A 15,244-nucleotide genomic window follows, 5' to 3' on the forward strand; every position below is an offset into this window, starting at 1 on the left:
AATATGACACGACATGATGTGACACAACACAACATGAAGCAACATGAGACGACACAACATACAGTTTACAATACAGTTTATTTTTGTATAGCCCAAAATCACACAGGAAGTGCCGCAATGGGCTTTAACAGGCCCTGCCTCTTGACAGCCCCCCAGCCTTGACTCTCTGGGGGGCTGTCAAGAGGCAGGGCCTGTTAAAGCCCATTGCGGCACTTCCTGTGTGATTTTGGGCTATACAAAAATAAACTGTACAACATGACATGATGTAACACAATATGGCACAATGTGACATGACATAACACAACATGATGCAACATGACACAACATGATGTCACACGACACAACACGACATGATGTGACATACACAATGTGACATGACAAAACACGACATGAAGCGATACAACAAAACATGATGTGTCAAAGACAACATGATGCAACATGACACGAAACAACCTGACTTGATGCCACACGATGCAATATGACACGACATGATGTGACATGACACAACATGAAGCAACATACAAAACGTGACACAACGTGACATGATGCGACACAACACGATGTGACATGACACCGCACGACGAGACACGGGTGACGTGCCATGCCATAATCTTTAGGCAGTCTCACGGCTGACCTCATGCACTCCACCTAGCAAATCCCCGACAACCATCAACAAAAGGAGTCACCAAAAGGCTGCGCACAGTTTATTGGTATACAATAATGGCCAAATTTAAAGATGTTAATGATTTTTAATTCCATGAAACACATTCTGAATATATGAACAAACACTAAATTTGTATTTTGTACAAAATCATAAATGAAGCCCAAAATAACCATAAAAGACCACAGGAAAAGTAAAAATCCATTGCAGACAGTTCCAGTTTTACAGCAGAGGGCTGAGTTGTGGGTTTAAAATTAACAGGTCAGAATATTCCCCGCCATAGTAATCTGTTAGTAAAGTAGTTTGGGGAATTGTTAGCAATACAACATACTGTAAAATTATTCTTAATTTCTTTCTAAATCACTTCCGGCTGTATTACAGCTGAACTAACAGACAATATTATTTAATACCGATGAGAGGTGTAAAGTCACTGGCACCACCACTTGTAACGCTGCGTCTCAGCCAGTGGGTATCAGACACTTGAGCTCATCGCATTCAGAGTTTGTTTGTGAGTAAACAGGTTAAAAAAAGAAAAAACGAATACGGGAAGAGTAGCAAAAAAATAATTAGTCTGCATTTGTTATGCAAAAAAAAGACTTTTTATATTAAAATTCATTGTTAAAAGCAGATACCTAATTAAAATCACTTCACCATATCTGTAGAGAATTTCAATGCATAAAGCAGGATTTAACATAAGATAACAGGAATGGCTGAAGATTTATATCTTTCTAATAAGTTGAAAGAGAAAGAGAAGCTTATTATACATTCCAAACAGATGGAAAGATAAACGGCATAAAAATATACCAGCAGCTGGTTCGATTCTGTCTTCTAGATGGGAAGAACAATGGAATGTCGCTGTTTGTGCCGTTAAGGCAAGCGGATGGAGCCCGCGTTATTTGTTCTGCTGCCTCGATGCGCTCCACTTTTAATTATTTTGAATGTTTCAGCTTTTCTAATGGTGCTGCACAAATGATTCCTTAGCTTTACAGAAGGATGTGATCATTGACAAGTGTGATGTGACGCACCATTACACATGGAATGAATTTGTATTGAACAGTACAGTGCAGCACTAATAGGAAGACGGTGAAAATGATTTAAGAAATTTGGAAAAAATGCAAATATTTATCTGTTGAATGCAGCACTTGTAAAACGTTTTAGATGAGTCAGACCACCCTTGAGTGTTGCAGAGTGTTGCGTGGGACTTCTAATTTGGGGAAACGTGTTGCACTGTGTTTTTTAAGAAAAAGTGTTCTTGTCTTAATTTGCCAACAGCTAATAGAAAATAATTGATTGGTAAATTATATGCAACAAAGGGAAACTGTCCAAGTTGGCTTTTATTACAGAATATTCAGACTGGATGTTTCACTTTATACTTGATTTCGTTCTTTTCTTCTTCTCTGGCAACTTCATCACCCAGAAAGGTTTGTTCAATCCAGGATTATGTTATTATTAAACACTAATAAAAGCAAAGATTATTATGATTGTCATCAATGATTTGTGGGAACGATTTGGTTGTGCTGCGAAAGAACATAAGGAATTTCACAAACGAGAGGAGACCATTCAGTCCATTTGTCGACCCGTTTATTTAGCTAATAACTAAGATGTCCCAGTAACTCATCCAGACACTTCTTAAGGGTGGTCTAAGTTTCTGTTTCAACCACTTGTCTTTGTTCCAGACTCCCACAACTCTTCAGGTCAAGACGTAAAAGGCTGCGTATGTATTGTCGAGGGAAAAATAAAGCACAAGTCTCAAAATATTTTCAAAAATTGTCCACTAGAGGGGGGAAAACACGGTCAAAACCCCGACCAGACAGCAAAAATTGCTGTGAAAGGTCTTTATAAAATCAAACGTTTGTTTTAACAAAAGGCTGTAATTGCCTATAAAGGCAGGGTAATTCACAGTAAACAAAGTCCCAATACAAAAGTCGTAGTCAAAACACGGAGCACAGGTTCGAAAAATCCAGGAAACACGGAAAGCAAAAGCAAGGTACAGAAAACACATGAAACACTCCAATCTCTAGCGCATTCGTGATGAGGAACGATGGAAGGCCCTCCCATAATTAGGGTGGGGTTGCTGTTCTGGGAGGTGATTGGCAGGTGGCCCGGCCCCTTGGGGAACCACCCACAAAACACAAGAGACAGCACCTTGGTCATTACCATTTACAATTGAAAACAAAGGAAAATGTACATAATAAATACAAGAAACATAAATACAAATAAAAGACACAAAACTGGACAATACAAACAAAAAACTCCAGCCAGGGGAAAATTGCTGGCTGAGACATGACAGATGTATTATATCGTAAATTGTTTAACAGGTCTCAGAGAATCAAAATTTTGAATTGAAGACTACCATGAATCCTGAAATTTAATTTATTTTTTTTCATCAGGAGATACATTTTTTTTTTTTTGTTTAGCGTCCCTAGGGACATTTTCTTAAGCATGAAGAATTTAATGGCAAACACATACCTAGGAGGTTGTGTTTAAAAGTCTCAAATTCTTACGCAGTATTTTTAATTTACTGTGACCACCGTCTTTGCTTTGGCTTTGTTGCTACATGTGGTCCTGGGTCGCTAGGTGCGTGATCATAATTGTGTAGCGGTCCGGTGCCGCTAAGATTTACGCCGTCGATGAGGAGGTGATTTATTTATTTTTTTTGGTGGAGATTCCAGGGACGCACTCAGCCTTGGCCCGACCCGCACACACTCACAAACAGGGATGCAAAAACCAGCGAATGAATAAATAATATATTAAATGAAAACCCAATACACAACAACAACAACAACAATCAGGCAAACCTCCCCTTTCCCCTACGGCTAACAACGAACCACAACAATAAACACTCACAACAACGTCCTAATACGGTCCAATACAGCAAAAGTAGGTGAAATAGTTTGGTGTGACGATGACAATCCCAAGAATGAGTGAAACCGTCCTACTGGTAGTCCTGGTTGAGATTTACAGGAGCGCTCCTTTTGAAGACGCACAATAACTAATGCACCACTATACACGCGACAGGCAGGCATTTCCTAAAGGGAAATGATCCAGGGGCACAATTGACTTTTTAGATGACACATTGGACATGATACACATAACAATGCTCCCCAGTTGCTGCACCAGGCCCCCCTTTTCAACTTTCCCACTGGACTCTTTCGTCCCCAGCAGCCCCTGCTACTGTTTCAGTCATCCTATGCGGGTAATTCCCCCTTGGGCTGCTGGGAAATAGAGTTCTTCCCATGGTAGCTCTGCTACATTTGTCATCATCATCTCCGTAACGGTATAAAATAGAATTCGCCATGTTGAACACAACAAAATAATAAATAATAATGAATAAACAAAAGAAACTCGTGTGTTATTATTGAAATTCTTGCCTTAAGATTCTCGCGTGTTCTCTGACTACGAGTTGTTTTCTCCCTTGATTCTTGTTAGCTTGATTATTTTCTTTCAAGTCCCCATTGTGGGTATACCACTGCTCACCTCCTGGTCCCTTCACTATTTTCTGCACCTGTTACTGATGCCATAACAAAAGCAAAACAGAAGATGGAGCAAAGTGTAAAAGGGCAAAGCAGAAATGGAGTCAAAAGGCAACTGGAGAGTCAAACAATGGTGAACATCAAAACAAAGAGCCCAAATAAAAACTTGATTTCCTTGCACCTACCTATACTATATGATTAGGAGACGATGGTAGTGAAGGATGAAGTTCAAGCTGCACTGAAGACAAGGTACCCAGAATTGACAGAGTAGCAATTGAAATGTTTCAACAAATGGACGCAGCTCTGGAAGCCATTACTCTTCTTTACCAAGAAATTTGGAAAACAACTAGCTGGCCAACTGACTGGAGGAGAGCGATATTTGTACCCATTCTAAAGAAAGGTGATCCCATAGAATGTGAGAATGATTGAACACTGACATCAGATTGATCTTGTTGGAAAGACATTTATCTGTGTTTTATTGACTACACAAAGGCATTCAACTGTGTAGATCATAACAAGTTATAGGCAACGTTGAGAAGGATGGGAATTAAAGAACATTTAATTATGATCATGCGGAACCTGTTAGACCAAGAGGCAGTTGTCCAAATGTAACAGGGAAATACTGAGTGGTTTCAAATTTGGAAATGTCTGCGTCAAGGTTGTATCCTTTCATCATACTTGTTCAATCTATTTTGCTGAGCACATAATTCAAGGTGCCGGACTATATGGAAAAGACCGTGGCATCAAGATTGGAGGAAGACTGATTAACAGCTTATGATATGCAGACGATACAACTCAGACTTGAAGTACCTATTGATGAAGATCAAAGACTACAGCCTTCAGTATGGACTACATCATACCATAAAGAAGACAAAAATCCTCACGCTGGACAAGTAAGTAACTTCATGATAGATGGAGAGAAGATTAAGGTTGTCAAGGACTTCATCTTACTTGGATTGACAGTTAATGCCCATGAAAGTAGCAGTTAAGAAATCAGACAGCGTATTGCATTGGGAAAATATGCAATAACAGACCTCTCTGTGAGGACTAAGGTGCGTCCAATTCAAGCCATGGTGTTTTTAATCGCTTCTTATGGTTGCGAAAGCTGGACATTGAATAAGGAAGACCGTCCAAGAATTGATGCCTTCGAGTTGTGGCGCTTGTGAAGAATTTTGAACATACCACGGAACACATGGAGAACAAACTCATCTGCCTTGGTGGAAGTATAACTGGAATGCTCCTTAGAGGTGAGGATGGTGAAACATACTTTGGACATGTTGTCAGAAGGGATCTCTCGCTAGAAAAGGTCATCATGCTTGGTAAAGTTAAAGACAATGGAAGAGAGGAAGACCCCCTACGAGATGGATTGATACAGTGGTTAGGGTCAAACCTGTCATAAATTCTGTCGTACATGGGGTCACTATGAGTTGGAATTGGTTCAATGACACTTATCAACTACACTAGTAGAAGAAGAGTGAAAGTGTGCTTCCTTCTTGGGACAAAACTATTAAAAATGTGATTTTCTTGTCCATAACTATACTAGAAGAGCACAAGTGTGAGTGCTTCATGGGTGAAAACTACGACACTGTGAGCTGGGTGCCACCATCTTATATAGGAAAAAGGATCTGACATCACAAAGTATCCCTGTATCATGTGACCAACAAAGGCCATAGCAACAGTAAACAAGAGGGTAGTGTCCACAACTGACTGCACAAAATGATGTCAACCCTGACCAAAACAGAAGCCCAAAATGGCAATGTGATGATGTCATCATGAAACTAATAACAACAATTCAAAATCATAAATAATGTGAAATGTTCAAAGTTGAGAAAACAGAATTGTATAAAGAAGAAAAAACTGGAAATCATGATGCTGTCATCTGTGCCCATAACAATTGTTACTGTTAGTTGTACTGCTACAAAAAAAATCAAAAACTGAAATATGCTAACATAACTGATTTATTACCCTATTCTAATAGTGCAGGTTTGTATGCGTAGTTTGCATTTTTTTGCGATTTGGAGAAAAACTGTTTATGGCGATTTGTAAGCATTTTAAATTATTCTGGCAAAGTTTAATTTTGTTTTGTTTCTCTTGTGTTTTGTTTACTCAACACGGGAGACGAGTGACGTCACTGCGATCGCCCACTCCTTACATCACAGGTTGTGGCATTATAAAATCGTGTATTTTGTATCCCTCAACTGGATAAACAGACAAAGACTTTTAGTGTAGTCAGTTTCTAAGTGTGTAGGCCACGTGCTGGGTGTCACTCCCTTTATGTCTTTGACTTTCAATTCTCTGGTTTGCTCGGCCTTCCTGAATATTCTGGCTTTGATCCCTTTCTGTCCCTCATTAAATTTGACCACACATTTTCATTTCCTGGTTGTCTGTTCTTGTCCTGACTCGGCAGGAAAAACAGATAACTAGTTTTGTAAGTAAACTGGTAGAAGCAAACAAAAGGCAAAATAAATTAAAATAAAAATAAACTGAAGCAACCAGAATCCAGACGAGAGGCAAAATTCAAAGTCCAGAAACTCACAATAAATCGAAACCAGACAAGACGAGAAAAGTAATTGCACAAGAGGTCAACAATGTAAATAACGATTTTATCTGCAGATCAGCTAAGGCTCAGAGCAAAAGGCTGACCTGCTGATTAAGTCAAGGTCATGACCCCTGAGACCACACCCCTTGAATCATTACAGTTCTCTTCTCACAATAATATCAGGGAAAAAAATAATCTCACTACGGTTTTCCAATATTAAGTGCGTCCGAATCATGTGTGTAACATACAGGAGTCATTCTATTTAATCATTGTATGTCCCACAGACTTCTGTTAACTATTTCTGCATTATTATTAGCACATTGGTGTCATTTGACTTGTATTCTCATTACTGTATATACTTGCATTTAAGTTCTCCCGCGGATAAATCAGGACTTGATTTTACAGTATAATTTCCGGTATTTTATAATGTCAGTCATATAAGTCGAATGCGGAAAACTTATGCTATTGATCCAAGAGATTATGATATGCTAACTCCCACCTGAGAGAGTAACCACGGAGCACAGGGCTTTTTTTTTTCTATGTATTGTGCCTGCGTGACCACACGGTAATACCCGAACTATTCCGAAGTGACGTTTGCACTGATTTATGTTTTTTGTATCTCACACACTCATACACCTTTATCATAAGAGCATCCCTTATCGACGATGGAGCGTTCGATCAGAAGAAAATATGAAGCCAGTTTTAAATTAAAAGTCATTGAAGTGGCGAAAGAAATTGGTAACTGCGCTGCTGCAACAAAATGTGATGTGTTTGAGAAACTGGAGGAGGCAAGAAGATGTAAAAAAAAAAAAGTGTCACATTTTTGAACGGGCGTATATGTCGGGGTCTGATTTTATGATCGATTTTTTGGGTTTCAAGACTCGACTTATATGCGAGTTTATACGATATTTCAGTACTTTTCATTTCCAGTAACCATCTTGTAGCGGGGCCACATAGGTATTGTTGTTTATAGTGTTTGCAACCAGTCACGTCTCGTCACAGCATCCTGTTTAAACTAATATGTGTCTGTTTAAATGTCGTCCCCGTAATGTGAAACGGGGAAGGAAGTTGCGGGGAGGCAGCAACCCCTGGACACGACAGTACTGGAATTTTTTCAGTTACATCCAGCTCTTCATTATTTAAATGACCAGGAGGGAAAGAAGAGGGAGGAAGGAGAGAGACGGAGATTTCAAGTATCGACAACCGATCAACATTATTCTGCTATTATTTGCGTCGCGCTTGATTCCAGTTTGTTCTCATTCCGCCAAAATCACGACGGCACCATCATGGCCAGTTACCCCGGGGTTGGACATTATTATCCACCATTCGCCGAGGAAGCATGGTGAGGTTGTTCTGTTTTATTCAGGAAATTCAAAAACATCCATTTTTGATCAGTCATCCATAGTCTGGACAGTGATTTACCCGGACTCAATTTCATGTTCATTGTCATTCAGTACTCATACATTGAAATTATTTGTGTTTTGTGTTTGTTATACGTGTGCAGGGGCAAGGGGGGTTTTTGTTATCGTATATGTGGTGTTTTCACTTTGCTGCTTTGGTGGAGGGATATATATAGATATATTTTACATCGTGGATTTGTATTCTTGTATCTGTCATTGTGTTGTATTTAATATTTTCCTACACTTATTTTACATATCTGTTTTCATTTGTTAGTCTTTGTACCGTCGATTGGAGAGGAGGGAAAATATTATTTGTCAGAGGTACGGCTTGCTATTGATAGGCTTTCTCAGTAATTCATCCAGGCCGGGTAAGGGGTCGGCCGTTACAATTTTTTTATTTAGACTAACAGCAGTCATCACTGGCTATTTTGAACTTAACATGACAAGTTTTCCAACTTAATAAACAAGATAGTTTTCCCATAATAAAGGTGGGTTAATTGTTCATTATCTTTTTTTTTATTTTAAGTTTTACAGTTGATATAATGGTGGAGATGTTGCTGATTTCTCTAACGACCATAACTGTTTTAAGATGAGCACTTTGAAATCATTTCAGTTTGTTTTTTCCTGAACTTTCTGACACAATGGAATGAGAAAACCCCAACATACGACATATCGTTCAGCTCACCTTTGATATCTAGTTATGCAGGATGTTGAGCTTTTTGGGGTTTCTCCTCTAGTTCTGGCCCTCTAGATTCATTTTTAGGCTATTTTGGACCATGTTTTGTGTAGGACATTACACCCTTATGATAAGGAGAAACCAATAGATATCTTCAGCAAAAATGATCAGAAGGACTTGAAGCGGTGCACGCCACATCCACCAATGTATTTTTCAAAAATGATATAAATACAATCCCAAGACATATTTTTTCAAAGACGAGTTCAATCTCAATGTGTATTTTTTTTCAATCTTAGAATTTATTCTTCAGATACATAGGAATGTGATACTTTGTGTGAAGCATTACTTGAGGATGTTCTTGTCTTTGTCGAGGACATGTTCTGTGTGTTTTAAGAGTTTTGCTTCACAATTTATTCTAGTGTTCTAGAGACAGAGCTGGAGGTGGCAGCATTAAAGATGTTAAGATTTGTATTGGGTGTGACGAGGATGCATAGGATTAGAAATGAGGACATTAGAGGGTCAGCTCAGGTGGGACGGTTGGGAGACAAAGTCAGAGAGGCGAGATTGCATTGGTTTGGACATGTGCAGAGGAGAGGTGCTGGGTATATTGGGAGAAGGGTGCTAAGGATAGAGCTGTGAGTCAAGAGGGACAGAGGAAGGCCTATGAGAAGGTTTATGGATGTGGTGAGAGAGGACATGCAGGTGACTGGTGTGACAGAGCAAGATGACCAGGACAGAAAGATATGGAAGAAGATGATCCGCTGTGGCGACCCCTAACGGGAGCAGCCGAAAGAAGATTTTATATAACACTTCACATAATAACGCACTATCATGCATGTGCATCAGAGGGTCATCCTCCATGTTTATGTAAGATGAGAGGGGGCGCTGGTGCTAATGATATCCTCTGCCCTTCCATCCACAGTGCAGAGAAGTGACTCCGCCCCTTACAGTGAACCACCTATAAGGCCACAGGAAGGAGGTGCCATTTTACGATCAGAGCAACCCAGCAGGATGGAACTCCTCCTCCCGTGACGTTCCTCCACGAAAATCCCTTACTTAAGCCCTAAGAGGTGATTGACTTTTTTGTTCTGATTTCATTTGTACCACAGAATGCCTGTGTAGCTTGTCTCTACACAAAAAGAATTAAATGGGGACGACCACGTTGGTGCCCCAACATTTATTGTCTCCTCACTCGACCACAACACATTTCAAGGGCAAATAAACTGTAAGAAAATACCAAACGTATCATTAAATTCCAAGTAAATTGTCTGGCTGAAGTCATACCAGTTGAAACAAGAGGCGTATTTAGTGTTTCTCTTGTGTACTTCACATACTGTAATTATATTCTTACTAGTCATTTGGCCCGTTACAATAACGGGTGCTAGAACAGTAGTGCATAAACATTGGTAGGAACAGTCTATATTAAATGGCAAGGGACTTTGACCTCATTCTTTTTGTTGGTCGTATTTTTCTTTCTTTCAGCCTTTCTTTTGTTGATGTTTACTTGCTGAGCTGACCGTTCTTCGTGGGCTGCCGCCGTGTATTGTGTGTCTTTAATTTTCTGTGACAGTAATACTGTCTTGTATGGCTCTATTCAATAAGGGCGCGTAGATAATTTAGTTCAAATGGCTCTGGAATATGTGAAGAGCAACAGGTGCAGATCTTTATTTACGCGCGCCTTTATTCGCTGCGCCCAATTGAGGTCGTCCTTTTGAGGCTCGCCTTTTTGTGCGCGCCCTTATTGAAGGATACCGTCTTGTACGTCCGCTGGCTTGTACGTCCGTAATATACCTTTAATTTTCTCTGGCGGTAATACAGGCGTGCGCGTCGGTAATATGCCTTTAATCTCCTCTGACAGTAATACTGGCTTGTATGTGGCTGTAATATGCGTCACTGTGTTGTGTACCTTTAATTTCCTCTCGCAGTAATACTGGTTTGTATTTCCGTAAAACACCTCTAACTTTCTCTGACAGTAAAATCGCGCATAGCAGCGTGCCCCGCGCATGCGCACTTCACCAGAAGACACCCACACACGGACACCTGGACGCACATAGGGATTTTATATATATAGATTATCCTTTAGTTTCAGGATTTTTTCCGCAAGAAGGAGTAAAGAGTACATCACGTGATCTGATTTATATTTTTTAATAAATGAAATGAAGTTATGAACTTTGATAAATTCTCACTCATCCTGAAGCCAGAGAGTGACAAGGTGTTGCATGTTGGTCAGACATGCAAGTAAAAATTTCAGTGTATGTATGGCAATACAACTGCAATGCTGTCGGCCGCGCAGATGCATGGTCATGATGATCCATAGGTGTGTCTTCTTCTCATGACATCCATGTCAATGTTAACATGTGTGCTGATCTACTGCTACATCTTAAAGCTCAGCCGTCTTCACTGTCAGCAAAAATGCCACCAAATGCCCATCATCAAGCGGCTCCTGTTCTCGTCAGTGAGATCTTGTCTTCTGGACACGCTATGGGTAACCACAGAGCTCAAGGCCCTGTTGAGATGTGACTTGTCACCAGTAGTGACACCTTTGTGATACTTGGTGTCCCTCACTTACTTCAGTGTTACCTCACCACTTACCATATCACCACTGCTCATGTTTAAACTAATATGTGTCTGTTTAAATGTCGTCATCTTATTAGCAAATTAGAAAAATCAACATTTATTATTATGTACCGTATATATGGGACCTACCAAAAGCTGTGCACCTCCCAAACAGCTTTACATTGTTTAAAATGGATTCTTCAATACGCACGTTGACACAGCAAATGACACCATGGATTTGAGCAAATGCTTATCACACACGGCTATGCAGATACTCTCTATTAACAATGAGCGACTGTTAGTGTCTGTCAAAGAGCTCTGGCACATCACAGAGAGGGCTTCATGCTGAGATGTCATCAAAGTCAAGATGGCGAGGCTAATTCTAGAATATTTCATGTCAAAGGCATTCAAACGCAGACTGCTACTTGTTTATCTGTTTTGTTTCTGGTTTTCCAGGAGCTCTGCTGCTCATATGGATAAATTTAGTCCGCTCCTCCCCGAGCATCCAGCTGACACACACAAGGCACCTGTTCTTTAGCCAGCAGCTATTTCTGGCACATCTAAATACGGTCAAGTTATTTCTGATTCCAGCCACGTCTTTTAAGAAATCGGCACTCATTTTTCCCCTTTTTATTTCTACGTTATTATCGACATTCCCTAAAATCACCCTTATTATTTAAAAGTATTATTTCTTATTGATGTTTGTGCGCAATGGCTCAATGCCTAGAAACAAAATGTCATATTGGGGCAGTTTAGACTGTTTAGTGATTGAAGCATGAAAGATCTGTAATAATAGGTGTGTACTATTTCTAAGAGACAGAACCCAGATAAATAATCCAAAGAGCATTTATTACCATCATATCCTACTTCACACTTCCAGAAGAAATAAAGTGTCACTTATGCAGTTAATAAATGTATTAAATAACATAAATTCTTGAAAAGCACAGTACTAGAAAATAAATCTGTAATTCTTTTGGATGACCACCCCCTGCCCCCCCAACCCCACTTCTAAATTATAAGAACACAAAACCCCCTGGCACTCTGAAACACCTTTTTAAAAAACACACAGCTGGCCTTCGGTTGACTTCCACTTAAAAATGTGCCAAAGCAGAAGAAGATCTCGGCTCAGGAACAGAAACGTGAAATAACTGTGGAAGACATTCCAGGCTGCAGCCTCTCCTGTACAACTGTTTAGTGGAATGCGTTTCCAGCCCCTCCAATCTGTCACAATGGAGAGTTGGGACGGCAGGCAGTGATCAGAAGACCCCTGGGGGTCAGGCACTCGCTGGGACCTTCAGTAAAGCGGGTATAACTGTGATATATTTATATATCTGTATGTGTATGGAAATATGATTACAGAAAACACACACACACGTGTACATATGCAAATATCATATATGTGTTAAAGTATTACTAGCTATGTATATGTCTAAATATATAATAAATATATCAAGTTACCATTAACTGTTTTTTATACATTTATACAAATCTCACTCACTCTGCTCCTCTCTGTCGCTCTCTCCCTCACCAATATTGTATGTATTTAATTAAACAAAAAAGAGAACTTCTAGATATTTAAATGCATATATACATGCATACATATTTATTTACACTCTCTCTCTAAATTATATATATATATATATATATATATATATATATATATATATATATATATATAATTTAGAGAGAGAGTTTAAATAAATATGTATGCATGTATATATATACTGTATATATCTGTCCTCAGTGGGAAATTAAGATATATACATAAAAAAAAATATAAAGTAAAAGTGTGAATATCAATATGTAAATATGTATCTTATGTGGAGAGAGTGAAAATTTCACTAAATTTATATATATATGTATTTTTCCATTAAAAGCATATATTAACTTTTCTGTATTTTATATAATATAGGTCAATTCAGTCAGTTAAACTGACTTGTGTGTGAAAGTTTATATGTATATACTTGAAAATCTATAGTTGTGTGTGTGTATATATACAGTATATAAAGTTTCACTGACAAAAATGTGCATTATACATATATATTTGTAACATGGCCATCATATGTAAAAAATCGATAATTGTGTGTATCTATACAGTATATATATGTGTGTGTGTTACTATTTATATAATATGTATATGTACAGCATGTAAAGAGTCACTGAATCTAAATATATACATTATAAATATTTATATGTAACATGGCCATCATATGTAGAAAATCTATAATTGCATGTATCTGTACAGTATATATATATATATATATATATATATATACAGTATGTGTGTGTGTTACTATTTATATAATATGTATATGTACAGCATATTAAGACTCAGTGAATCTAAATATATACATTATAAATATTAATATGTAACATGGCCATCATATGTAGAAAATCTATAATTGTATGTATCTATACAGTATATATATATATATATATATATATATATATATATATATATACATACAGTATGTGTGTGTGTTACTATTTATATAATATGTATATGTACAGCATGTAAAGACTCAGTGAATCTAAATATATACATTATAAATATTAATATATAACATGGGCATCACTGGCAAAAATGCCTATAATATACTTAATAAATCTATCAGTGTTTGCATATATATATAAATATATATATATATAAAATATTCTAGTATATAATATTATGTATATAAACAGTATATAAAGTCTCCCTGAATTTAAACATATAAATTACAAATATTTATTTTTAACATGGCCGTCTTATAAACATCTCTATGCTGTACTGAAAAAGTCTGTAATTGTATGTACAGATATTTGTATATTTGTGCACTATTATTTATAAAATATGTATATATCCAGTATATAAAGTATTACTAAAATATAAGTATTTAAATATGTATATGTAACATAGGCATCATTTGTAAAGACTCTCTCTCTCTCTCTCTCTCTATATATATAAATAAGTAAGTCAGCAGGTATACAAATTAACATACTCACATGTTTTATACACCCTCAGGTCATTGAAGCTCATATAGATAGACAGCTATTCACTTATACAGTAAATATATAACATAAAACACGTTACGCATGTAAGATTTATGCATATAAATTCTGTGTCATATTTATCTCTATATCTATAGATCGCTATACATTTGCACTCATGCCCATTGTTACACAGGTTACGCAATATCATTCTGCAAGTCCTTACACAATCATCAGAATTCCAAACTTTGCTCTGATTTCACTTCCCACTAATCCCACGTAATCCTGACCAGCACTCACGTTTTACAGAGAGACAGAAGGACATTTGGACTTTTATCTTAAAAGAAGGACATTTTGGCTCAAACGGGTGTCTATGGCAGCACAAACAGAGCAATCGAGTTAACCACTAGTTTTACAGATGTATTTATTTATTTAATTCTTTTTTTCTTTTTTTAAACATGCACAGCTGCAGTATAAGAAGTGAAAAAATAGTGCTGGAAGATTTTTAGAATACAAAAATGACAGGAAATTTTATTTAGGAAAAGATGTGAGACTTACCAGAGCGGACACCGAGAGTGCTAAAGAGTGTTCAGTGACACAGCAGATACGAGCGGCACAGCAGCTGCTCCCAACAGCCCCCTAAAATAACTTCAGTGAGACTTGTTGCATTTCAACAAGAAAGGGGGGAGGCTTTGACACATGTGGGTACAATGCAAAGCGCCTGAAAAATGGGTGGGTAGAGTAGCAAAGGACTGCCTTGTGAGGGGGTCAAATAAAAATCCATAAAAGGGTGGCTGCTCCTCAACAAGTGGCTGTCAGTCAGTGTCTCTGTGAATGTTTTCAATCTCTTTTGAAAATGGAGGACTTGTACGGAGTCAGAGGTATCTTTACCACTTCAAAGCGGAAGGAGGTTGGGTTCAAATCGTGGTCTGGTAATTGTCTGGTTTGCTGTCTGCCCAAGTGGCCCTC

At 38.1% G+C, this 15,244-nt stretch overlaps 1 protein-coding gene across 2 annotated transcripts in view; it reads right to left on the reverse strand.

The window, feature by feature from the left end:
• Positions 1-15,000, reverse strand: part of txlnba (taxilin beta a) — an 82,542-nt gene extending 67,542 nt beyond the window's left edge. For both annotated transcript variants that reach the window (XM_028820466.2, XM_028820465.2), the window contains exon 1: positions 14,834-15,000. The gene's annotated coding sequence lies outside the window, so the exon portion shown is untranslated. The remainder of the gene's footprint in view (positions 1-14,833) is intronic.
• Positions 15,001-15,244: the final 244 nt, after the last annotated feature.

This window comes from Erpetoichthys calabaricus, chromosome 15, assembly GCF_900747795.2.
Source record: "Erpetoichthys calabaricus chromosome 15, fErpCal1.3, whole genome shotgun sequence".
NCBI lineage: Eukaryota > Metazoa > Chordata > Cladistia > Polypteriformes > Polypteridae > Erpetoichthys > Erpetoichthys calabaricus.